This window comes from Pseudophryne corroboree, unplaced genomic scaffold (genome assembly GCF_028390025.1).
Source record: "Pseudophryne corroboree isolate aPseCor3 unplaced genomic scaffold, aPseCor3.hap2 scaffold_621, whole genome shotgun sequence".
NCBI lineage: Eukaryota > Metazoa > Chordata > Amphibia > Anura > Myobatrachidae > Pseudophryne > Pseudophryne corroboree.
The window spans coordinates 170989-194432 of NW_026970217.1; the positions used below are offsets into that span (position 1 = coordinate 170989).

The window sequence follows — 23444 nt, forward strand, 5'->3', positions numbered from 1 at the left end:
CAAAGGCTAATAAGCATTCATCTAAAACGTTTCCTAGAAAAACTTTAAAAAGTCAATAATCTGGAGAGTTTTTGTAAGATGTTTCTTCCATCAACCAACGAAGAAACACATTGGTACTTTCCCATGATGAGTGAGTGCTTCAGGATCTCTTGAACTTACATGTGCAGCAGAGTACTGCAATGGAAGCATGCTGGGCTCATAACCGAGAGGTAGGCAGATTGAAACTATCCTCTGCTATATGCATTTTTTTTTTGTTAATTAAAGTAATCCAAAACTGGGATTGATATTTTGTCTCTTTTATTTTTACTTAAAGTACAATAACTTTTACCATTTTAATTTGTTTTAATAGTATATTGACAATATTGTTTTCTTTCAAAAATCCACTTCATTTTCTTTACCCTATTATTAAAATGGTAATTGACAAAAACAAACTACATTGTCACCAGAAGAGCAATACAAAATGTACAAGTGATATATTAAAATCATCTTTCCAGCTTGAATTTCAATGTTGCATTGGGTCAACAATTTTGTGAGAAACATCTTCACCCTTAAATAAAGATTTTCTTAATTCCTTACCTGTGTGCTAATTAGATATCACCTTGTTTTCACATTAAACAGACTTCCACATGAGAAAGCAGCAAGGATGCAGTGGCGTTAATGTTTCCTGGTGTCAACTTGTATTATTTCAGTACACATTGAAATGAGGATGCATCTTGCTGCCTTTCCAATGAAGCAAGTTTAATTTAGTAATAGGTGAAAAACCATCCTTACAAAGGTGTTAATCAGAGACTTGGCTTTGTGGACACTTTTCAGAGAACAAATTTGTTAGCATAAAAATAAAGCCAGAAAATGAAGAGCTGTTTAATCACTCAATTGGATTTTTTTGCCAGCATATTTCTTTTTCTCTGCAACCCACTGCTAAATTGTGCTTCCTAGCTGTTTTTTATAAAATCACTGAATCAAATCTAACTCTGATTACATCAAAGAAGGCCATGTACCCTACACCATAAGAGGAGGTTTGAAATTTTGACTTGTCTACTTAAATATCACCAAAATCTGATCACAAGGTTAATTACGTCCCTGGGTGGGATTGAACCACCAACCTTTTGGTTAATAGCCAAACACACTAACCGATTGCGCCACAGAGACACTTTGTAAAAGTCTATACTGACAAAGGCTAATAAGCATTCATCTAAAACGTTTCCTAGAAAAACTTTAAAAAGTCAATAATCTGGAGAGTTTTTGTAAGATGTTTCTTCCATCAACCAACGAAGAAACACATTGGTACTTTCCCATGATGAGTGAGTGCTTCAGGATCTCTTGCACTTACATGTGCAGCAGAGTACTGCAATGGAAGCATGCAGGGCCCATAACCCAGAGGTAGGCAGATTGAAACTATCCTCTGCTATATGCATTTTTTTTGTTAATTAAAGTAATCCAAAACTGGGATTGATATTTTGTCTCTTTTATTTTTTACTTAAAGTACAATAACTTTTACCATTTTAATTTGTTTTAATAGTATATTGACAGTATTGTTTTCTTTCAAAAATCCACTTCATTTTCTTTACCCTATTATTAAAATGGTAATTGACAAAAACAAACTACATTGTCACCAGAAGAGCAATACAAAATGTACAAGTGATATATTAAAATCATCTTTCCAGCTTGAATTTCAATGATGCATTGGGTCAACAATTTTGTGAGAAACATCTTCACCCTTAAATAAAGATTTTCTTAATTCCTTACCTGTGTGCTAATTAGATATCACCTTGTTTTCACATTAAACAGACTTCCACATGAGAAAGCAGCAAGGATGCAGTGGCGTTAATGTTTCCTGGTGTCAACCTGTATTATTTCAGTAGACATTGAAATGAGGATACATCTTGCTGCCTTTCCAATGAAGCAAGTTTAATTTAGTAATAGGTGAAAAACCATCCCTACAAAGGTGTTAATCAGAGACTTGGCTTTGTGGACACTTTTCAGAGAACAAATTTGTTAGCATAAAAATAAAGCCAGAAAATGAAGAGCTGTTTAATCACGCAATTTGATTTTTTTGCCAGCATATTTCTTTTTCTCTGCAACCCAATGCTAAATTGTGCTTCCTAGATGTTTTTATAAAATCACTGAATCAAATCTAACTCTGATTACATCAGAGAAGGCCAGGTACCCTACACCATAACAGGGGGTATGAAATTTGACTTGTCTACTTAAAGATCACCAAAATCTGATAACAAGGTCAATTAGGTCCCTGGGTGGGATTGAACCACCAACCTTTTGGTTAATAGCCGTACATACTAACTGATTGCACCACAGAGACACTTTGCAAAAGTCCATACTGACAAAGGCTAATAAGCATTCATCTAAAACGTTTCCTAGAAAAACTTTAAAAAGTCAATAATCTGGAGAGTTTTTGTAAGATGTTTCTTCCATCAACCAACGAAGAAACACATTGGTACTTTCCCATGATGAGTGAGTGCTTCAGGATCTCTTGAACTTACATGTGCAGCAGAGTACTGCAATGGAAGCATGCTGGGCTCATAACCGAGAGGTAGGCAGATTGAAACTATCCTCTGCTATATGCATTTTTTTTTGTTAATTAAAGTAATCCAAAACTGGGATTGATATTTTGTCTCTTTTATTTTTACTTAAAGTACAATAACTTTTACCATTTTAATTTGTTTTAATAGTATATTGACAGTATTGTTTTCTTTCAAAAATCCACTTCATTTTCTTTACCCTATTATTAAAATGGTAATTGACAAAAACAAACTACATTGTCACCAGAAGAGCAATACAAAATGTACAAGTGATATATTAAAATCATCTTTCCAGCTTGAATTTCAATGTTGCATTGGGTCAACAATTTTGTGAGAAACATCTTCACCCTTAAATAAAGATTTTCTTAATTCCTTACCTGTGTGCTAATTAGATATCACCTTGTTTTCACATTAAACAGACTTCCACATGACCACATGAGAAAGCAGCAAGGATGCAGTGGCGTTAATGTTTCCTGGTGTCAACTTGTATTATTTCAGTACACATTGAAATGAGGATGCATCTTGCTGCCTTTCCAATGAAGCAAGTTTAATTTAGTAATAGGTGAAAAACCATCCTTACAAAGGTGTTAATCAGAGACTTGGCTTTGTGGACACTTTTCAGAGAACAAATTTGTTAGCATAAAAATAAAGCCAGAAAATGAAGAGCTGTTTAATCACTCAATTGGATTTTTTTGCCAGCATATTTCTTTTTCTCTGCAACCCACTGCTAAATTGTGCTTCCTAGCTGTTTTTTTATAAAATCACTGAATCAAATCTAACTCTGATTACATCAAAGAAGGCCATGTACCCTACACCATAACAGGGGGTATGAAATTTGACTTGTCTACTTAAAGATCACCAAAATCTGATAACAAGGTCAATTACGTCCCTGGGTGGGATTGAACCACCAACCTTTTGGTTAATAGCCGTACACACTAACTGATTGCGCCACAGAGACACTTTGCAAAAGTACATACTGACAAATGCTAATAAGCATTCATCTAAAACGTTTCCTAGAAAAACTTAAAAAAATCAATAATCTGGAGAGTTTTTGTAAGATGTTTCTTCTATCAACCAACGAAGAAACACATTGGTACTTTCCCATGATGAGTGAGTGCTTCAGGATCTCTTGCACTTACATGTGCAGCAGAGTACAGCAATGGAAGCATGCTGGGCCCATAACCCAGAGGTAGGCAGATTGAAACTATCCTCTGCTATATGCATTTTGTTGTTTGTTAATTAAAGTAATCCAAAACTGGGATTGATATTTTGGCTCTTTTATTTTTACTTAAAGTACAATAACTTTTACCATTTTAATTTGTTTTAATAGTATATTGACAGTATTGTTTTCTTTCAAAAATCCACTTAATTTTCTTTACCCTATTATTAAAATGGTAATTGACAAAAACAAACTACATTGTCACCAGAAGAGCAATACAAAATGTACAAGTGATATATTAAAATCATCTTTCCAGCTTGAATTTCAATGATGCATTGGGGCAACGATTTTGTGAGAAACATCTTCACCCTTAAATAAAGATTTTCTTAATTCCTTACCTGTGTGCTAATTAGATATCACCTTGTTTTCACATTAAACAGACTTCCACATGAGAAAGCAGCAAGGATGCAGTGGCGTTAATGTTTCCTGGTGTCAACCTGTATTATTTCAGTAGACATTGAAATGAGGATGCATCTTGCTGCCTTTCCAATGAAGCAAGTTTAATTTAGTAATAGGTGAAAAACCATCCTTACAAAGGTGTTAATCAGAGACTTGGCTTTGTGGACACTTTTCAGAGAACAAATTTGTTAGCATAAAAATAAAGCCAGAAAATAAAGAGCTGTTTAATCACTCTATTGGATTTTTCTGGCAGCATATTTTTTTTTTCTGCACCCCACTGCTAAATTGTGCTTCCTAGCTGTTTTTATAAAATCACTGAATCAAATCTAACTCTGATTACATCAGAGAAGGCCAGGTACCCTACACCATAACAGGGGGTTTGAAATTTTGACTTGTCTACTTAAAGATCACCAAAATCTGATAACAAGGTCAATTAGGTCCCTCGGTGGGATTGAACCACCAACCTTTTGGTTAATAGCCGTACATACTAACTGATTGCGCCACAGAGACACTTTGCAAAAGTCCATACTGACAAAGGCTAATAAGCATTCATCTAAAACGTTTCCTAGAAAAACTTTAAAAAGTCAATAATCTGGAGAGTTTTTGTAAGATGTTTCTTCCATCAACCAACGAAGAAACACATTGGTACTTTCCCATGATGAGTGAGTGCTTCAGGATCTCTTGAACTTACATGTGCAGCAGAGTACTGCAATGGAAGCATGCTGGGCCCATAACCCAGAGGTAGGCAGATTGAAACTATCCTCTGCTATATGCATTTTTTTTTTTGTTAATTAAAGTAATCCAAAACTGGGATTGATATTTTGTCTCTTTTATTTTTACTTAAAGTACAATAACTTTTACCATTTTAATTTGTTTTAATAGTATATTGACAGTATTGTTTTCTTTCAAAAATCCACTTCATTTTCTTTACCCTATTATTAAAATGGTAATTGACAAAAACAAACTACATTGTCACCAGAAGAGCAATACAAAATGTACAAGTGATATATTAAAATCATCTTTCCAGCTTGAATTTCAATGATGCATTGGGTCAACAATTTTGTGAGAAACATCTTCACCCTTAAATAAAGATTTTCTTAATTCCTTACCTGTGTGCTACTTATATATCACCTTGTTTTCACATTAAACAGACTTCCACATGAGAAAGCAGCAAGGATGCAGTGGCGTTAATGTTTCCTGGTGTCAACTTGTATTATTTCAGTAGACATTGAAATGAGGATGCATCTTGCTGCCTTTCCAATGAAGCAAGTTTAATTTAGTAATAGGTGAAAAACCATCCTTACAAAGGTGTTAATCAGAGACTTGGCTTTGTGGACACTTTTCAGAGAACAAATTTGTTAGCATAAAAATAAAGCCAGAAAATAAAGAGCTGTTTAATCACTCAATTGGATTTTTCTGCCAGCATATTTTTTTTCTCTGCAACCCACTGCTAAATTGTGCTTCCTAGCTGTTTTTATAAAATCACTGAATCAAATCTAACTCTGATTACATCAGAGAAGGCCAGGTACCCTACACCATAACAGGGGGTTTGAAATTTTGACTTGTCTACTTAAAGATCACCAAAATCTGATAACAAGGTCGATTAGGTCCCTGGGTGGGATTGAACCACCAACCTTTTGGTTAATAGCCGTACATACTAACTGATTGCGCCACAGAGACACTTTGCAAAAAGTACATACTGACAAATGCTAATAAGCATTCATCTAAAACGTTTCCTAGAAAAACTTAAAAAAGTCAATAATCTGGAGAGTTTTTGTAAGATGTTTCTTCTATCAACCAACGAAGGAACACATTGGTACTTTCCCATGATGAGTGAGTGCTTCAGGATCTCTTGCACTTACATGTGCAGCAGAGTACAGCAATGGAAGCATGCTGGGCCCATAACCCAGAGGTAGGCAGATTAAAACTATCCTCTGCTATATGCATTTTTTTTTTGTTAATTAAAGTAATCCAAAACTGGGATTGATATTTTGGCTCTTTTATTTTTACTTAAAGTACAATAACTTTTACCATTTTAATTTGTTTTAATAGTATATTGACAGTATTGTTTTCTTTCAAAAATCCACTTCATTTTCTTTACCCTATTATTAAAATGGTAATTGACAAAAACAAACTACATTGTCACCAGAAGAGCAATACAAAATGTACAAGTGATATATTAAAATCATCTTTCCAGCTTGAATTTCAATGATGCATTGGGGCAACGATTTTGTGAGAAACATCTTCACCCTTAAATAAAGATTTTCTTAATTCCTTACCTGTGTGCTAATTAGATATCACCTTGTTTTCACATTAAACAGACTTCCACATGAGAAAGCAGCAAGGATGCAGTGGCGTTAATGTTTCCTGGTGTCAACCTGTATTATTTCAGTAGACATTGAAATGAGGATGCATCTTGCTGCCTTTCCAATGAAGCAAGTTTAATTTAGTAATAGGTGAAAAACCATCCTTACAAAGGTGTTAATCAGAGACTTGGCTTTGTGGACACTTTTCAGAGAACAAATTTGTTAGCATAAAAATAAAGCCAGAAAATGAAGAGCTGTTTAATCACTCGATTGGATTTTTCTGCCAGCATATTTTTTTTCTCTGCAACCCACTGCTAAATTGTGCTTCCTAGCTGTTTTTTATAAAATCACTGAATCAAATCTAACTCTGATTACATCAGAGAAGGCCATGTACCCTACACCATAAAAGGAGGTTTGAAATTTTGACTTGTCTACTTAAATATCACCAAAATCTGATCACAAGGTTAATTACGTCCCTGGGTGGGATTGAACCACCAACCTTTTGGTTAATAGCCAAACACACTAACCGATTGCGCCACAGAGACACTTTGCAAAAGTCCATACTGACAAAGGCTAATAAGCATTCATCTAAAACGTTTCCTAGAAAAACTTTAAAAAGTCAATAATCTGGAGAGTTTTTGTAAGATGTTTCTTCCATCAACCAACGAAGAAACACATTGGTACTTTCCCATGATGAGTGAGTGCTTCAGGATCTCTTGCACTTACATGTGCAGCAGAGTACAGCAATGGAAGCATGCTGGGCCCATAACCCAGAGGTAGGCAGATTGAAACTATCCTCTGCTATATGCATTTTTTTGTTTGTTAATTAAAGTAATCCAAAACTGGGATTGATATTTTGGCTCTTTTATTTTTACTTAAAGTACAATAACTTTTACCATTTTAATTTGTTTTAATAGTATATTGACAGTATTGTTTTCTTTCAAAAATCCACTTCATTTTCTTTACCCTATTATTAAAATGGTAATTGACAAAAACAAACTACATTGTCACCAGAAGAGCAAAACAAAATGTACAAGTGATATATCAAAATCATCTTTCCAGCTTGAATTTCAATGTTGCATTGGGTCATCAATTTTGTGAGAAACATCTTCACCCTTAAATAAAGATTTTCTTAATTCCTTACCTGTGTGCTAATTAGATATCACCTTGTTTTCACATTAAACAGACTTCCACATGAGAAAGCAGCAAGGATGCAGTGGCGTTAATGTTTCCTGGTGTCAACCTGTATTATTTCAGTAGACATTGAAATGAGGATACATCTTGCTGCCTTTCCAATGAAGCAAGTTTAATTTAGTAATAGGTGAAAAACCATCCCTACAAAGGTGTTAATCAGAGACTTGGCTTTGTGGACACTTTTCAGAGAACAAATTTGTTAGCATTAAAATAAAGCCAGAAAATGAAGAGCTGTTTAATCACGCAATTTGGTTTTTTTGCCAGCATATTTCTTTTTCTCTGCAACCCACTGCTAAATTGTGCTTCCTAGATGTTTTTATAAAATCACTGAACCAAATCTAACTCTGATTACATCAGAGAAGGCCAGGTACCCTACACCATAACAGGGGGTATGAAATTTGACTTGTCTACTTAAAGATCACCAAAATCTGATAACAAGGTCAATTACGTCCCTGGGTGGGATTGAACCACCAACCTTTTGGTCAATAGCCGTACACACTAACTGATTGCGCCACAGAGACACTTTGCAAAAAGTACATACTGACAAATGCTAATAAGCATTCATCTAAAACGTTTCCTAGAAAAACTTAAAAAAGTCAATAATCTGGAGAGTTTTTGTAAGATGTTTCTTCTATCAACCAACGAAGAAACACATTGGTACTTTCCCATGATGAGTGAGTGCTTCAGGATCTCTTGCACTTACATGTGCAGCAGAGTACAGCAATGGAAGCATGCTGGGCCCATAACCCAGAGGTAGGCAGATTGAAACTATCCTCTGCTATATGCATTTTTTTGTTTGTTAATTAAAGTAATCCAAAACTGGGATTGATATTTTGGCTCTTTTATTTTTACTTAAAGTACAATAACTTTTACCATTTTAATTTGTTTTAATAGTATATTGACAGTATTGTTTTCTTTCAAAAATCCACTTCATTTTCTTTACCCTATTATTAAAATGGTAATTGACAAAAACAAACTACATTGTCACCAGAAGAGCAAAACAAAATGTACAAGTGATATATTAAAATCATCTTTCCAGCTTGAATTTCAATGATGCATTGGGGCAACGATTTTGTGAGAAACATCTTCACCCTTAAATAAAGATTTTCTTAATTCCTTACCTGTGTGCTAATTAGATATCACCTTGTTTTCACATTTAACAGACTTCCACATGAGAAAGCAGCAAGGATGCAGTGGCGTTAATGTTTCCTGGTGTCAACCTGTATTATTTCAGTAGACATTGAAATGAGGATGCATCTTGCTGCCTTTCCAATGAAGCAAGTTTAATTTAGTAATAGGTGAAAAACCATCCTTACAAAGGTGTTAATCAGAGACTTGGCTTTGTGGACACTTTTCAGAGAACAAATTTGTTAGCATAAAAATAAAGCCAGAAAATAAAGAGCTGTTTAATCACGCAATTGGATTTTTCTGCCAGCATATTTTTTTTCTCTGCAACCCACTGCTAAATTGTGCTTCCTAGCTGTTTTTATAAAATCACTGAATCAAATCTAACTCTGATTACATCAGAGAAGGCCAGGTACCCTACACCATAACAGGGGGTTTGAAATTTTGACTTGTCTACTTAAAGATCACCAAAATCTGATAACAAGGTAAATTAGGTCCCTGGGTGGGATTGAACCACCAACCTTTTGGTTAATAGCCGTACATACTAACTGATTGCGCCACAGAGACACTTTGCAAAAGTCCATACTGACAAAGGCTAATAAGCATTCATCTAAAACGTTTCCTAGAAAAACTTTAAAAAGTCAATAATCTGGAGAGTTTTTGTAAGATGTTTCTTCCATCAACCAACGAAGAAACACATTGGTACTTTCCCATGATGAGTGAGTGCTTCAGGATCTCTTGAACTTACATGTGCAGCAGAGTACTGCAATGGAAGCATGCTGGGCTCATAACCGAGAGGTAGGCAGATTGAAACTATCCTCTGCTATATGCATTTTTTTTTTGTTAAAGTAATCCAAAACTGGGATTGATATTTTGTCTCTTTTATTTTTACTTAAAGTACAATAACGTTTACCATTTTAATTTGTTTTAATAGTATATTGACAGTATTGTTTTCTTTCAAAAATCCACTTCATTTTCTTTACCCTATTATTAAAATGGTAATTGACAAAAACAAACTACATTGTCACCAGAAGAGCAAAACAAAATGTACAAGTGATATATCAAAATCATCTTTCCAGCTTGAATTTCAATGTTGCATTGGGTCATCAATTTTGTGAGAAACATCTTCACCCTTAAATAAAGATTTTCTTAATTCCTTACCTGTGTGCTAATTAGATATCACCTTGTTTTCACATTAAACAGACTTCCACATGAGAAAGCAGCAAGGATGCAGTGGCGTTAATGTTTCCTGGTGTCAACCTGTATTATTTCAGTAGACATTGAAATGAGGATACATCTTGCTGCCTTTCCAATGAAGCAAGTTTAATTTAGTAATAGGTGAAAAACCATCCCTACAAAGGTGTTAATCAGAGACTTGGCTTTGTGGACACTTTTCAGAGAACAAATTTGTTAGCATTAAAATAAAGCCAGAAAATGAAGAGCTGTTTAATCACGCAATTTGGTTTTTTTGCCAGCATATTTCTTTTTCTCTGCAACCCACTGCTAAATTGTGCTTCCTAGATGTTTTTATAAAATCACTGAACCAAATCTAACTCTGATTACATCAGAGAAGGCCAGGTACCCTACACCATAACAGGGGGTATGAAATTTGACTTGTCTACTTAAAGATCACCAAAATCTGATAACAAGGTCAATTACGTCCCTGGGTGGGATTGAACCACCAACCTTTTGGTCAATAGCCGTACACACTAACTGATTGCGCCACAGAGACACTTTGCAAAAAGTACATACTGACAAATGCTAATAAGCATTCATCTAAAACGTTTCCTAGAAAAACTTAAAAAAGTCAATAATCTGGAGAGTTTTTGTAAGATGTTTCTTCTATCAACCAACGAAGAAACACATTGGTACTTTCCCATGATGAGTGAGTGCTTCAGGATCTCTTGCACTTACATGTGCAGCAGAGTACTGCAATGGAAGCATGCTGGGCCCATAACCCAGAGGTAGGCAGATTGAAACTATCCTCTGCTATATGCATTTTTTTTTGTTAATTAAAGTAATCCAAAACTGGGATTGATATTTTGGCTCTTTTATTTTTACTTAAAGTACAATAACTTTTACCATTTTAATTTGTTTTAATAGTATATTGACAGTATTGTTTTCTTTCAAAAATCCACTTAATTTTCTTTACCCTATTATTAAAATGGCAATTGACAAAAACAAACTACATTGTCACCAGAAGAGCAATACAAAATGTACAAGTGATATATTAAAATCATCTTTCCAGCTTGAATTTCAATGTTGCATTGGGTCAACAATTTTGTGAGAAACATCTTCACCCTTAAATAAAGATTTTCTTAATTCCTTACCTGTGTGCTAATTAGATATCACCTTGTTTTCACATTAAACAGACTTCCACATGAGAAAGCAGCAAGGATGCAGTGGCGTTAATGTTTCCTGGTGTCAACCTGTATTATTTCAGTAGACATTGAAATGAGGATACATCTTGCTGCCTTTCCAATGAAGCAAGTTTAATTTAGTAATAGGTGAAAAAACATCCTTACAAAGGTGTTAATCAGAGACTTGGCTTTGTGGACACTTTTCAGAGAACAAATTTGTTAGCATAAAAATAAAGCCAGAAAATAAAGAGCTGTTTAATCACTCAATTGGATTTTTTTGCCAGCATATTTCTTTTTCTCTGCAACCCACTGCTAAATTGTGCTTCCTAGCTGTTTTTTTTATAAAATCACTTAATCAAATCTAACTCTGATTACATCAGAGAAGGCCAGGTACCCTACACCACAAGAGGGGGTTTGAAATTTTGACTTGTCTACTTAAAGATCACCAAAATCTGATAACAAGGTAAATTACGTCCCTGGGTGGGATTGAACCACCAATCTTTTGGATAATAACCGAACACACTAACTGATTGCGCCACAGTGACACTTTGCAAATGTACATTCTGACAAACGCTAATAAGCATTCATCTAGAACGTTTCCTAGAAAAACTTTAAAAAGTCAATAATCTGGAGAGTTTTTGTAAGATGTTTCTTCCATCAATCAACGAAGAACATTCAAGCTGATTTCTTGCAGCAGCTGGGCACTGTAACAGCTCCAGAGCTGCTCTGTAAGGCAACTAAAAGGGTGTGGGCCCTGCAGCACTACCTGTAGTTCGCATTGTGCGTTGGAAGGCACAAAGTAAGCAGACTGGAGAAGTCAGGATAGTGCGCAAGGGCATAGAAGGGAGCGGCTCAAGAAAAGAGAAGTGGAAACAGACAGCAAACTAGGCTGGAGAAAGACCTGAGACAAAGAGATCTGAATTATACGAGAGCCGACCAGGGGAAACACAAATTATGCAGTCGAGTTTCCCACATTTGGGGAAATCGCTGGAGCAGCACACACAGAGTGCAATGGGTGAGCCTTGCCCTGGGAGAAGCACCTTCATGATCATAGTATCTCACCTGGCAGGTAAGTAGGAGTTGGGCAAGAGCTGAGGAGGGTCGCTGCTCGGGCAAACCCCTGTCAAGTGAAGGAGATCCAACTGAGGCAGCACAAGAGAACTCTCGAAAGAAGAACAAGGCTAGAGGAAGATCTGAGACACAGAAATCTGGCTTTTGCCAGAGCTGACCAGAGGAAAGCACAAACACAGTCCCCCACTACCACAAATAATGCAGTCGAGTTTCCCACATTTGGGGAAATCACAGGGGTCAGCATACCCAGAATGCAATGAATGAACCTCACCCTGGGAGAACAATCTTCATGACCATGGTATCTCCTATGCAAAATAAGTATGATTTGGGATAGGGCTTGGGAGGGCCGCTGCTCAGGCACATCTCTGTCAAGTAAAGGAGATTCAACTGAGGCAGCACAAGGGAACTCTCATCTGGGGACAACAACTGCAGGTAGAACACATATTTTCAGATGAACATGGGAGGGCAGAAGGCTGCCTAATACTGAAGCACCCCCAAACAACAAACCAAATGCAACAACTAGTACAAGCATTCCTGGGGGAAGGCCTGCAGCAGATGGATTTGCATATGGTGATGTCATCCAAGCAGTGGGTCAAAGTTGGCTTCAACCCTCATCTGCATATGAAAAGAAAAAAGGGATGTGCAGGGCATGGCATCCTTTTGTGGCGCTTGGATGACCCTTAATTCGCATTAAACATCTCCACCCTCCTTCGGTGTGGGGCTCATGTTGGCTATGCCCCAGCCCCTGAAGCATTCAAGATGATTTCTTGCAGCAGCTGGGCACTGTAACAGCTCCAGAGCTGTTCTGTAAAGCATGTAAAAGGGTGTGGGCCCTGCAGCACTACCTGTAGTATGCATTGTGCGTTGGAAGGCACAAAGTAAGCAGACGGGAGAGGTCAGGATAGTGCGCAAGGGCATAGAAGGGAGCGGCTCAAGAAAAGAGAAGTGGAAACAGACAGCAAACTAGGCTGGAGAAAGACCTGAGACAAAGAGATCTGAATTATACGAGAGCCGACCAGAGGAAACACAAATTATGCAGTCAAGTTTCCCACATTTGGGGAAATCGCAGGAGCAGCACACCCAGAGTGCAATGGGTGAGCCTTTCCCTGGGAGAAGCACCTTCCTGATCATAGTATCTCACCTGGCAGGTAAGTAGGAGTTGGGCTAGAGCTAGGGAGGGTCGCTGCTCGGGCACCCCCCTGTCAAGTGAAGGAGATCCAACTGAGGCAGCACAAGGGAACTCTCGAAAGAAGAACAAGGCTAGAGGAAGATCTGAGACAAAGAAATCTGACTTTTACCAGAGCTGACCAGAGGAAAGCACAAACACAGTCCCCCACTACCACAAATAATGCAGTCGAGTTTCCCACATTTGGGGAAATCACAGGGGTCAGCATACCCAGAATGCAATGAATGAACCTCACCCTGGGAGAACAATCTTCATGACCATGGTATCTCCTATGCAAAATAAGTATGATTTGGGATAGGGCTGGGGAGGGCCGCTGCTCAGGCACATCTCTGTCAAGTAAAGGAGATTCAACTGAGGCAGCACAAGGGAACTCTCATCTGGGGACAACAACTGCAGGGAGAACACATATTTTCAGATGAACATGGGAGGGCAGAAGGCTGCCTAATACTGAAGCACCCCAAAACAACAAACCAAATGCAACAACTAGTGCAAGCATTCCTGGGGGAAGGCCTGCAGCAGATTGATTTGCATATGGTAATGCCATCCAAGCAGTGGGTCAAAGTTGGCTTCAACCCTCGTCTGCATATGAAAAGAGAAAAGGGGCGTGCAGGGCATGGCGGCCTTTTGCGGCGCTTGGGTGACCCTTAGTTCGCATTAAACACCCCCACCCTCCTTCGGTGTGGGGCTCATGTTGGCAATGCCGCAGCCCCTGAAGCATTCAAGCTGATTTCTTGCAGCAGCTGGGCACTGTAACAGCTCCAGAGCTGCTCTGTGAGGCAAGTAAAAGGGTGTGGGCCCTGCAGCACTACCTGTAGTTTGCATTGTGTGTTGGAAGGCACAAAGTAAGCAGACGGGAGAAGTCAGGATAGTGCGCAAGGGCATAGAAGGGAGCGGCTCAAGAAAAGAGAAGTGGAAACAGACAGCAAACTAGGCTGGAGAGAGACCTGAGACAAAGAGATCTGAATTATACGAGAGCCGACCAGAGGAAACACAAATTATGCAGTCAAGTTTCCCACATTTGGGGAAATCACAGGGGCAGCACACCCAGAGTGCAATGGGTGAGCCTTGCCCTGGGAGAAGCACCTACATGATCATAGTATCTCACCTGGCAGGTAAGTAGGAGTTGGGCTAGAGCTGCGAAGGGTCGCTGCTCGGGTACCCCCCTGTCAAGTGAAGGAGATCCAACTGAGGCAGCACAAGGGAACTCTCGAAAGAGGAACAAGGCTAGAGGAAGATCTGAGACAAAGAAATCTGATTTTTACCAGAGTTGACCAGAAGAAAGCACAAACACAGTCCCCCACTACCACAAATAATGCAGTTGAGTTTCCCACATTTGGGGAAATCACAGGGGTCAGCATACCCAGAATGCAATGAATGAACCTCACCCTGGGAGAACAATCTTCATGACCATGGTATCTCCTATGCAAAATAAGTATGATTTGGGATAGGGCTGGGGAGGGCCGCTGCTCAGGCACATCTCTGTCAAGTAAAGGAGATTCAACTGAGGCAGCACAAGGGAACTCTCATCTGGGGACAACAACTGCAGGGAGAACACATATTTTCAGATGAACATGGGAGGGCAGAAGGCTGCCTAATACTGAAGCACCCCCAAACAACAAACCAAATGCAACAACTAGTGCAAGCATTCCTGGGGGAAGGCCTGCAGCAGATGGATTTGCATATGGTGATGTCATCCAAGCAGTGGGTCAAAGTTGGCTTCAACCCTCGTCTGCATATGAAAAGAAAAAAGGGATGTGCAGGGCATGGCGTCCTTTTGTGGCGCTTGGATGACCCCTAATTCGCATTAAACATCTCCACCCTCCTTCGGTGTGGGGCTCATGTTGGCTATGCCCCAGCCCCTGAAGCATTCAAGATGATTTCTTGCAGCAGCTGGGCACTGTAGCAGCTCCAGAGCTTCTCTGTAAAGCATGTAAAAGGGTGTGGGCCCTGCAGCACTACCTGTAGTATGCATTGTGCGTTGGAAGGCACAAAGTAAGCAGACGGGAGAGGTCAGGATAGTGCGCAAGGGCATAGAAGGGAGCGGCTCAAGAAAAGAGAAGTGGAAACAGACAGCAAACTAGGCTGGAGAAAGACCTGAGACAAAGAGATCTGAATTATATGAGAGCCGACCAGAGGAAACACAAATTATGCAGTCAAGTGTCCCACATTTGGGGAAATCGCAGGAGCAGCACACCCAGAGTGCAATGGGTGAGCCTTGCCCTGGGAGAAGCACCTTCCTGATCATAGTATCTCACCTGGCAGGTAAATAGGAGTTGGGCTAGAGCTGGGGAGGGTCGCTGCTCGTGCACCCCACTGTCAAGTGAAGGAGATCCAACTGAGGCAGCACAAGGGAACTCTCGAAAGAAGAACAAGGCTAGAGGAAGATCTGAGACAAAGAAATCTGACTTTTACCAGAGCTGACCAGAGGAAAGCACAAACACAGTCCCCCACTACCACAAATAATGCAGTTGAGTTTCCCACATTTGGGGAAATCACAGGGGTCAGCATACCCAGAATGCAATGAATGAACCTCACCCTGGGAGAACAATCTTCATGACCATGGTATCTCCTATGCAAAATAAGTATGATGTGGGATAGGGCTGGGGAGGGCCGCTGCTCAGGCACATCTCTGTCAAGTAAAGGAGATTCAACTGAGGCAGCACAAGGGAACTCTCATCTGGGGACAACAACTGCAGGGAGAACACATATTTTCAGATGAACATGGGAGGGCAGAAGGCTGCCTAATACTGAAGCACCCCCAAACAACAAACCAAATGCAACAACTAGTGCAAGCAATCCTGGGGGAAGGCCTGCAGCAGATTGATTTGCATATGGTAATGCCATCCAAGCAGTGGGTCAAAGTTGGCTTCAACCCTCGTCTGCATATCAAAAAAGAGAAAAGGGGCGTGCAGGGCATGGCGGCCTTTTGCGGCGCTTGGATGACCCCTAGTTTGCATTAAACACCTCCACCCTCCTTCGGTGTGGGGCTCATGTTGGCTATGCCCCAGCCCCTGAAGCATTCAAGCTGATTTCTTGCAGCAGCTGGGCACTGTAACAGCTCAAGAGCTGCTCTGTAAGGCAAGTAAAAGGGTGTGGGCCCTGCAGCACTACCTGTAGTTTGCATTGTGCATTGGAAGGCACAAAGTAAGCAGACGGGAGAAGTCAGGATAGTGCGCAAGGGCATAGAAGGGAGCGGCTCAAGAAAAGAGAAGTGGAAACAGACAGCAAACTAGGCTGGAGAGAGACCTGAGACAAAGAGATCTGAATTATACGAGAGCCGACCAGGGGAAACACAAATTATGCAGTCAAGTGTCCCACATTTGGGGAAATTGCAGGAGCAGCACACCCAGAGTGCAATGGGTGAGCCTTGCCCTGGGAGTAGCACCTTCATGATCATAGTATCTCACCTGGCAGGTAAGTAGGAGTTGGGCTAGAGCTGGGGAGGGTCGCTGCTCGGGCACCCCCCTGTCAAGTGAAGGAGATCCAACTGAGGCAGCACAAGGGAACTCTTGAAAGAGGAACAAGGCTAGAGGAAGATCTGAGACAAAGAAATCTGACTTTTATCAGAGCTGACCAGAGGAAAGCACAAACACAGTCCCCCTCTACCACAAATAATGCAGTCGAGTTTCCCACATTTGGGGAAATCACAGGGGTCAGCATACCCAGAATGCAATGAATGAACCTCACCCTGGGAGAACAATCTTCATGACCATGGTATCTCCTATGCAAAATAAGTATGATTTGGGATAGGGCTGGGGAGGGCCGCTGCTCAGGCACATCTCTGTCAAGTAAAGGAGATTCAACTGAGGCAGCACAAGGGAACTCTCATCTGGGGACAACAACTGCAGGGAGAACACATATTTTCAGATGAACATGGGAGGGCAGAAGGCTGCCTAATACTGAAGCACCCCCAAACAACAAACCAAATGCAACAACTAGTACAAGCATTCCTGGGGGAAGGCCTGCAGCAGATGGATTTGTATAGGGTGATGTCATCCAAGCAGTGGGTCAAAGTTGGCTTCAACCCTCATCTGCATATGAAAAGAGAAAAGGGGCGTGCAGGGCATGGCGGCCTTTTGCGGCGCTTGGATGACCCCTAGTTCGCATTAAACACCTCCACCCTCATTCGGTGTGGGGCTCATGTTGGCTATGCCCCAGCCCCTGAAGCATTCAAGCTGATTTCTTGCAGCAGCTGGGCACTGTAACAGCTCCAGAGCTGCTCTGTAAGGCAAGTAAAAGGGTGTGGGCCCTGCAGCACTACCTGTAGTTCGCATTGTGCGTTGGAAGGCACAAAGTAAGCAGACGGGAGAAGTCAGGATAGTGCGCAAGGGCATAGAAGGGAGCGGCTCAAGAAAAGAGAAGTGGAAACAGACAGCAAACTAGGCTGGAGAGAGACCTGAGACAAAGAGATCTGAATTATATGAGAGCCGACCAAGGGAAACACAAATTATGCAGTCAAGTTTCCCACATTTGGGGAAATCAAAGGGGCAGCACACCCAGAGTGCAATAGGTGAGCCTTGCCCTGGGAGAAGCACCTACATGATCATAGTATCTCACCTGGCAGGTAAGTAGGAGTTGAGCTAGAGCTGGGGAGGGTCGCTGCTCGGGCACCCCCCTGTCAAGTGAAGGAGATCCAACTGAGGCAGCACAAGGGAACTCTCGAAAGAAGAACAAGGCTAGAGGAAGATCTGAGACAAAGAAATCTGACTTTTACCAGAGCTGACCAGAGGAAAGCACAAACACAGTCCCCCTCTACCACAAATAATGCAGTCGAGTTTCCCACATTTGGGGAAATCACAGGGGTCATCATACCCAGAATGCAATGAATGAACCTCACCCTGGGAGAACAATCTTCATGACCATGATATCTCCTATGCAAAATAAGTATGATTTGGGATAGGGCTGGGGAGGGCCGCTGCTCAGGCACATCTCTGTCAAGTAAAGGAGATTCAACTGAGGCAGCACAAGGGAACTCTCATCTGGGGACAACAACTGCAGGGAGAACACATATTTTCAGATGAACATGGGAGGGCAGAAGGCTGCCTAATACTGAAGCACCCCCAAACAACAAACCAAATGCAACAACTAGTACAAGCATTCCTGGGGGAAGGCCTGCAGCAGATGGATTTGTATAGGGTGATGTCATCCAAGCAGTGGGTCAAAGTTGGCTTCAACCCTCATCTGCATATGAAAAGAGAAAAGGGGCGTGCAGGGCATGGCGGCCTTTTGCGGCGCTTGGATGACCCCTAGTTCGCATTAAACACCTCCACCCTCATTCGGTGTGGGGCTCATGTTGGCTATGCCCCAGCCCCTGAAGCATTCAAGCTGATTTCTTGCAGCAGCTGGGCACTGTAACAGCTCCAGAGCTGCTCTGTAAGGCAAGTAAAAGGGTGTGGGCCCTGCAGCACTACCTGTAGTTCGCATTGTGCGTTGGAAGGCACAAAGTAAGCAGACGGGAGAAGTCAGGATAGTGCGCAAGGGCATAGAAGGGAGCGGCTCAAGAAAAGAGAAGTGGAAACAGACAGCAAACTAGGCTGGAGAGAGACCTGAGACAAAGAGATCTGAATTATATGAGAGCCGACCAAGGGAAACACAAATTATGCAGTCAAGTTTCCCACATTTGGGGAAATCAAAGGGGCAGCACACCCAGAGTGCAATAGGTGAGCCTTGCCCTGGGAGAAGCACCTACATGATCATAGTATCTCACCTGGCAGGTAAGTAGGAGTTGAGCTAGAGCTGGGGAGGGTCGCTGCTCGGGCACCCCCCTGTCAAGTGAAGGAGATCCAACTGAGGCAGCACAAGGGAACTCTCGAAAGAAGAACAAGGCTAGAGGAAGATCTGAGACAAAGAAATCTGACTTTTACCAGAGCTGACCAGAGGAAAGCACAAACACAGTCCCCCTCTACCACAAATAATGCAGTCGAGTTTCCCACATTTGGGGAAATCACAGGGGTCATCATACCCAGAATGCAATGAATGAACCTCACCCTGGGAGAACAATCTTCATGACCATGATATCTCCTATGCAAAATAAGTATGATTTGGGATAGGGCTGGGGAGGGCCGCTGCTCAGGCACATCTCTGTCAAGTAAAGGCGATTCAACTGAGGCAGCACAAGGGAACTCTCATCTGGGGACAACAACTGCAGGGAGAACACATATTTTCAGATGAACATGGGAGGGCAGAAGGCTGCCTAATACTGAAGCACCCCCAAACAACAAACCAAATGCAACAACTAGTACAAGCATTCCTGGGGGAAGGCCTGCAGCAGATGGATTTGCATATGGTGATGTCATCCAAGCAGTGGGTCAAAGTTGGCTTCAACCCTCGTCTGCATATGAAAAGAAAAAAGGGATGTGCAGGGCATGGCGTCCTTTTGTGGCGCTTGGATGACCCTTAATTCGCATTAAACATCTCCACCCTCCATCGGTGTGGGGCTCATGTTGGCTATGCTCCAGCCTCTGAAGCATTCAAGATGATTTCTTGCAGCAGCTGGGCACTGTAACAGCTCCAGAGCTGTTCTGTAAAGCATGTAAAAGGGTGTAGGCCCTGCAGCACTACCTGTAGTATGCATTGTGCGTTGGAAGGCACAAAGTAAGCAGACGGGAGAGGTCAGGATAGTGCGCAAGGGCATAGAAGGGAGCGGCTCAAGAAAAGAGAAGTGGAAACAGACAGCAAACTAGGCTGGAGAAAGACCTGAGACAAAGAGATCTGAATTATACGAGAGCCGACCAGAGGAAACACAAATTATGCAGTCAAGTTTCCCACATTTGGGGAAATCGCAGGAGCAGCACACCCAGAGTGCAATGGGTGAGCCTTGCCCTGGGAGAAGCACCTACATGATCATAGTATCTCACCTGGCAGGTAAGTAGGAGTTGGGCTAGAGCTGGGGAGGGTCGCTGCTCGGGCACCCCCCTGTCAAGTGAAGGAGATCCAACTGAGGCAGCACAAGGGAACTCTCGAAAGAAGAACAAGGCTAGAGGAAGATCTGAGACAAAGAAATCTGACTTTTACCAGAGCTGAGCAGAGGAAAGCACAAACACAGTCCCCCACTACCACAAATAATGCAGTCGAGTTTCCCACATTTGGGGAAATCACAGGGGTCAGCATACCCAGAATGCAATGAATGAACCTCACCCTGGGAGAACAATCTTCATGACCATGGTATCTCCTATGCAAAATAAGTATGATTTGGGATAGGGCTGGGGAGGGCCGCTGCTCAGGCACATCTCTGTCAAGTAAAGGAGATTCAACTGAGGCAGCACAAGGGAACTCTCATCTGGGGACAACAACTGCAGGGAGAACACATATTTTCAGATGAACATGGGAGGGCAGAAGGCTGCCTAATACTGAAGCACCCCCAAACAACAAACCAAATGCAACAACTAGTGCAAGCATTCCTGGGGGAAGGCCTGCAGCAGATTGATTTGCATATGGTAATGCCATCCAAGCAGTGGGTCAAAGTTGGCTTCAACCCTCGTCTGCATATGAAAAGAGAAAAGGGGCGTGCAGGGCATGGCGGCCTTTTGCGGCGCTTGGGTGACCCTTAGTTCGCATTAAACACCCCCACCCTCCTTCGGTGTGGGGCTCATGTTGGCAATGCCCCAGCCCCTGAAGCATTCAAGCTGATTTCTTGCAGCAGCTGGGTACTGTAACAGCTCCAGAGCTGCTCTGTAAGGCAAGTAAAAGGGTGTGGGCCCTGCAGCACTACCTGTAGTTTGCATTGTGTGTTGGAAGGCACAAAGTAAGCAGACGGGAGAAGTCAGGATAGTGCGCAAGGGCATAGAAGGGAGCGGCTCAAGAAAAGAGAAGTGGAAACAGACAGCAAACTAGGCTGGAGAGAGACCTGAGACAAAGAGATCTGAATTATACGAGAGACGACCAGGGGAAACACAAATTATGCAGTCAAGTTTCCCACATTTGGGGAAATCACAGGGGCAGCACACCCAGAGTGCAATGGGTGAGCCTTGCCCTGGGAGAAGCACCTACATGATCATAGTATCTCACCTGGCAGGTAAGTAGGAGTTGGGCTAGAGCTGGGGAGGGTCGCTGCTCGGGTACCCCCCTGTCAAGTGAAGGAGATCCAACTGAGGCAGCACAAGGGAACTCTCGAAAGAGGAACAAGGCTAGAGGAAGATCTGAGACAAAGAAATCTGATTTTTACCAGAGTTGACCAGAAGAAAGCACAAACACAGTCCCCCACTACCACAAATAATGCAGTCGAGTTTCCCACATTTGGGGAAATCACAGGGGTCAGCATACCCAGAATGCAATGAATGAACCTCACCCTGGGAGAACAATCTTCATGACCATGGTATCTCCTATGCAAAATAAGTATGATTTGGGATAGGGCTGGGGAGGGCCGCTGCTCAGGCACATCTCTGTCAAGTAAAGGAGAGTCAACTGAGGCAGCACAAGGGAACTCTCATCTGGGGACAACAACTGCAGGGAGAACACATATTTTCAGATGAACATGGGAGGGCAGAAGGCTGCCTAATACTGAAGCACCCCCAAACAACAAACCAAATGCAACAACTAGTGCAAGCATTCCTGGGGGAAGGCCTGCAGCAGATGGATTTGTATATGGTGATGTCATCCAAGCAGTGGGTCAAAGTTGGCTTCAACCCTCGTCTGCATATGAAAAGAAAAAAGGGATGTGCAGGGCATGGTGTCCTTTTGTGGCGCTTGGATGACCCCTCCTTCGGTGTGGGGCTCATGTTGGCTATGCCCCAGCCCCTGAAGCATTCAAGATGATTTCTTGCAGCAGCTGGGAACTGTAACAGCTCCAGAGTTGCTCTGTAAAGCATGTAAAAGGGTGTGGGCCCTGCAGCACTACCTGTAGTATGCATTGTGCGTTGGAAGGCACAAAGTAAGCAGACGGGAGAGGTCAGGATAGTGCGCAACTGCATAGAAGGGAGCGGCTCAAGAAAAGAGAAGTGGAAACAGACAGCAAACTAGGCTGGAGAAAGACCTGAGACAAAGAGATCTGAATTATATGAGAGACGACCAGAGGAAACACAAATTATGCAGTCAAGTGTCCCACATTTGGGGAAATCGCAGGAGCAGCACACCCAGAGTGCAATGGGTGAGCCTTGCCCTGGGAGAAGCACCTACATGATCATAGTATCTCACCTGGCAGGTAAGTAGGAGTTGGGCTAGAGCTGGGGAGGGTCGCTGCTCGGGTACCCCCCTGTCAAGTGAAGGAGATCCAACTGAGGCAGCACAAGGGAACTCTCGAAAGAGGAACAAGGCTAGAGGAAGATCTGAGACAAAGAAATCTGATTTTTACCAGAGTTGACCAGAAGAAAGCACAAACACAGTCCCCCACTACCACAAATAATGCAGTCGAGTTTCCCACATTTGGGGAAATCACAGGGGTCAGCATACCCAGAATGCAATGAATGAACCTCACCCTGGGAGAACAATCTTCATGACCATGGTATCTCCTATGCAAAATAAGTATGATTTGGGATAGGGCTGGGGAGGGCCGCTGCTCAGGCACATCTCTGTCAAGTAAAGGAGAGTCAACTGAGGCAGCACAAGGGAACTCTCATCTGGGGACAACAACTGCAGGGAGAACACATATTTTCAGATGAACATGGGAGGGCAGAAGGCTGCCTAATACTGAAGCACCCCCAAACAACAAACCAAATGCAACAACTAGTGCAAGCATTCCTGGGGGAAGGCCTGCAGCAGATGGATTTGTATATGGTGATGTCATCCAAGCAGTGGGTCAAAGTTGGCTTCAACCCTCGTCTGCATATGAAAAGAAAAAAGGGATGTGCAGGGCATGGTGTCCTTTTGTGGCGCTTGGATGACCCCTCCTTCGGTGTGGGGCTCATGTTGGCTATGCCCCAGCCCCTGAAGCATTCAAGATTATTTCTTGCAGCAGCTGGGAACTGTAACAGCTCCAGAGTTGCTCTGTAAAGCATGTAAAAGGGTGTGGGCCCTGCAGCACTACCTGTAGTATGCATTGTGCGTTGGAAGGCACAAAGTAAGCAGACGGGAGAGGTCAGGATAGTGCGCAACTGCATAGAAGGGAGCGGC

General features: G+C 42.4%; 20 non-coding genes and 2 pseudogenes across 20 annotated transcripts; all 22 read right to left on the reverse strand.

Annotated features, from left to right (window-relative positions):
• Positions 1–1075: 1075 nt before the first annotated feature.
• On the reverse strand, positions 1076–1149 carry TRNAN-AUU (transfer RNA asparagine (anticodon AUU)). The gene has a single exon. It is a non-coding gene; the product is annotated as a tRNA-Asn (tRNA).
• Positions 1150–6932: 5783 nt separating this feature from the next.
• On the reverse strand, positions 6933–7006 carry TRNAN-AUU (transfer RNA asparagine (anticodon AUU)). Its single transcript has one exon. It is a non-coding gene; the product is annotated as a tRNA-Asn (tRNA).
• A 5048-nt stretch (positions 7007–12054) lies between these two features.
• On the reverse strand, positions 12055–12217 carry LOC135035936 (U1 spliceosomal RNA). Its single transcript, XR_010230821.1, has one exon. It is a non-coding gene; the product is annotated as a U1 spliceosomal RNA (small nuclear RNA).
• A 152-nt stretch (positions 12218–12369) lies between these two features.
• On the reverse strand, positions 12370–12533 carry LOC135035904 (U1 spliceosomal RNA). Its single transcript, XR_010230790.1, has one exon. It is a non-coding gene; the product is annotated as a U1 spliceosomal RNA (small nuclear RNA).
• Positions 12534–13204: 671 nt separating this feature from the next.
• Positions 13205–13367, reverse strand: LOC135035925 (U1 spliceosomal RNA). The gene has a single exon (XR_010230809.1). It is a non-coding gene; the product is annotated as a U1 spliceosomal RNA (small nuclear RNA).
• Positions 13368–13519: 152 nt separating this feature from the next.
• LOC135035905 (U1 spliceosomal RNA) lies at positions 13520–13683 on the reverse strand. The gene has a single exon (XR_010230791.1). It is a non-coding gene; the product is annotated as a U1 spliceosomal RNA (small nuclear RNA).
• Positions 13684–14354: 671 nt separating this feature from the next.
• Positions 14355–14517, reverse strand: LOC135035934 (U1 spliceosomal RNA). The gene has a single exon (XR_010230819.1). It is a non-coding gene; the product is annotated as a U1 spliceosomal RNA (small nuclear RNA).
• A 152-nt stretch (positions 14518–14669) lies between these two features.
• Positions 14670–14833, reverse strand: LOC135035910 (U1 spliceosomal RNA). Its single transcript, XR_010230796.1, has one exon. It is a non-coding gene; the product is annotated as a U1 spliceosomal RNA (small nuclear RNA).
• Positions 14834–15504: 671 nt separating this feature from the next.
• On the reverse strand, positions 15505–15667 carry LOC135035937 (U1 spliceosomal RNA). Its single transcript, XR_010230822.1, has one exon. It is a non-coding gene; the product is annotated as a U1 spliceosomal RNA (small nuclear RNA).
• A 152-nt stretch (positions 15668–15819) lies between these two features.
• LOC135035900 (U1 spliceosomal RNA) lies at positions 15820–15983 on the reverse strand. Its single transcript, XR_010230786.1, has one exon. It is a non-coding gene; the product is annotated as a U1 spliceosomal RNA (small nuclear RNA).
• Positions 15984–16656: 673 nt separating this feature from the next.
• On the reverse strand, positions 16657–16819 carry LOC135035935 (U1 spliceosomal RNA). The gene has a single exon (XR_010230820.1). It is a non-coding gene; the product is annotated as a U1 spliceosomal RNA (small nuclear RNA).
• A 152-nt stretch (positions 16820–16971) lies between these two features.
• On the reverse strand, positions 16972–17135 carry LOC135035907 (U1 spliceosomal RNA). Its single transcript, XR_010230793.1, has one exon. It is a non-coding gene; the product is annotated as a U1 spliceosomal RNA (small nuclear RNA).
• Positions 17136–17833: 698 nt separating this feature from the next.
• Positions 17834–17969, reverse strand: LOC135035896 (U1 spliceosomal RNA; annotated as a pseudogene).
• Positions 17970–18121: 152 nt separating this feature from the next.
• Positions 18122–18285, reverse strand: LOC135035919 (U1 spliceosomal RNA). The gene has a single exon (XR_010230803.1). It is a non-coding gene; the product is annotated as a U1 spliceosomal RNA (small nuclear RNA).
• Positions 18286–18983: 698 nt separating this feature from the next.
• LOC135035897 (U1 spliceosomal RNA) lies at positions 18984–19119 on the reverse strand (annotated as a pseudogene).
• A 152-nt stretch (positions 19120–19271) lies between these two features.
• Positions 19272–19435, reverse strand: LOC135035920 (U1 spliceosomal RNA). Its single transcript, XR_010230804.1, has one exon. It is a non-coding gene; the product is annotated as a U1 spliceosomal RNA (small nuclear RNA).
• Positions 19436–20106: 671 nt separating this feature from the next.
• LOC135035927 (U1 spliceosomal RNA) lies at positions 20107–20269 on the reverse strand. Its single transcript, XR_010230811.1, has one exon. It is a non-coding gene; the product is annotated as a U1 spliceosomal RNA (small nuclear RNA).
• Positions 20270–20421: 152 nt separating this feature from the next.
• Positions 20422–20585, reverse strand: LOC135035906 (U1 spliceosomal RNA). The gene has a single exon (XR_010230792.1). It is a non-coding gene; the product is annotated as a U1 spliceosomal RNA (small nuclear RNA).
• A 671-nt stretch (positions 20586–21256) lies between these two features.
• Positions 21257–21419, reverse strand: LOC135035942 (U1 spliceosomal RNA). Its single transcript, XR_010230826.1, has one exon. It is a non-coding gene; the product is annotated as a U1 spliceosomal RNA (small nuclear RNA).
• A 152-nt stretch (positions 21420–21571) lies between these two features.
• On the reverse strand, positions 21572–21735 carry LOC135035914 (U1 spliceosomal RNA). The gene has a single exon (XR_010230800.1). It is a non-coding gene; the product is annotated as a U1 spliceosomal RNA (small nuclear RNA).
• A 646-nt stretch (positions 21736–22381) lies between these two features.
• LOC135035939 (U1 spliceosomal RNA) lies at positions 22382–22544 on the reverse strand. The gene has a single exon (XR_010230823.1). It is a non-coding gene; the product is annotated as a U1 spliceosomal RNA (small nuclear RNA).
• A 152-nt stretch (positions 22545–22696) lies between these two features.
• Positions 22697–22860, reverse strand: LOC135035915 (U1 spliceosomal RNA). The gene has a single exon (XR_010230801.1). It is a non-coding gene; the product is annotated as a U1 spliceosomal RNA (small nuclear RNA).
• Between the last annotated feature and the right edge of the window lie 584 nt (positions 22861–23444).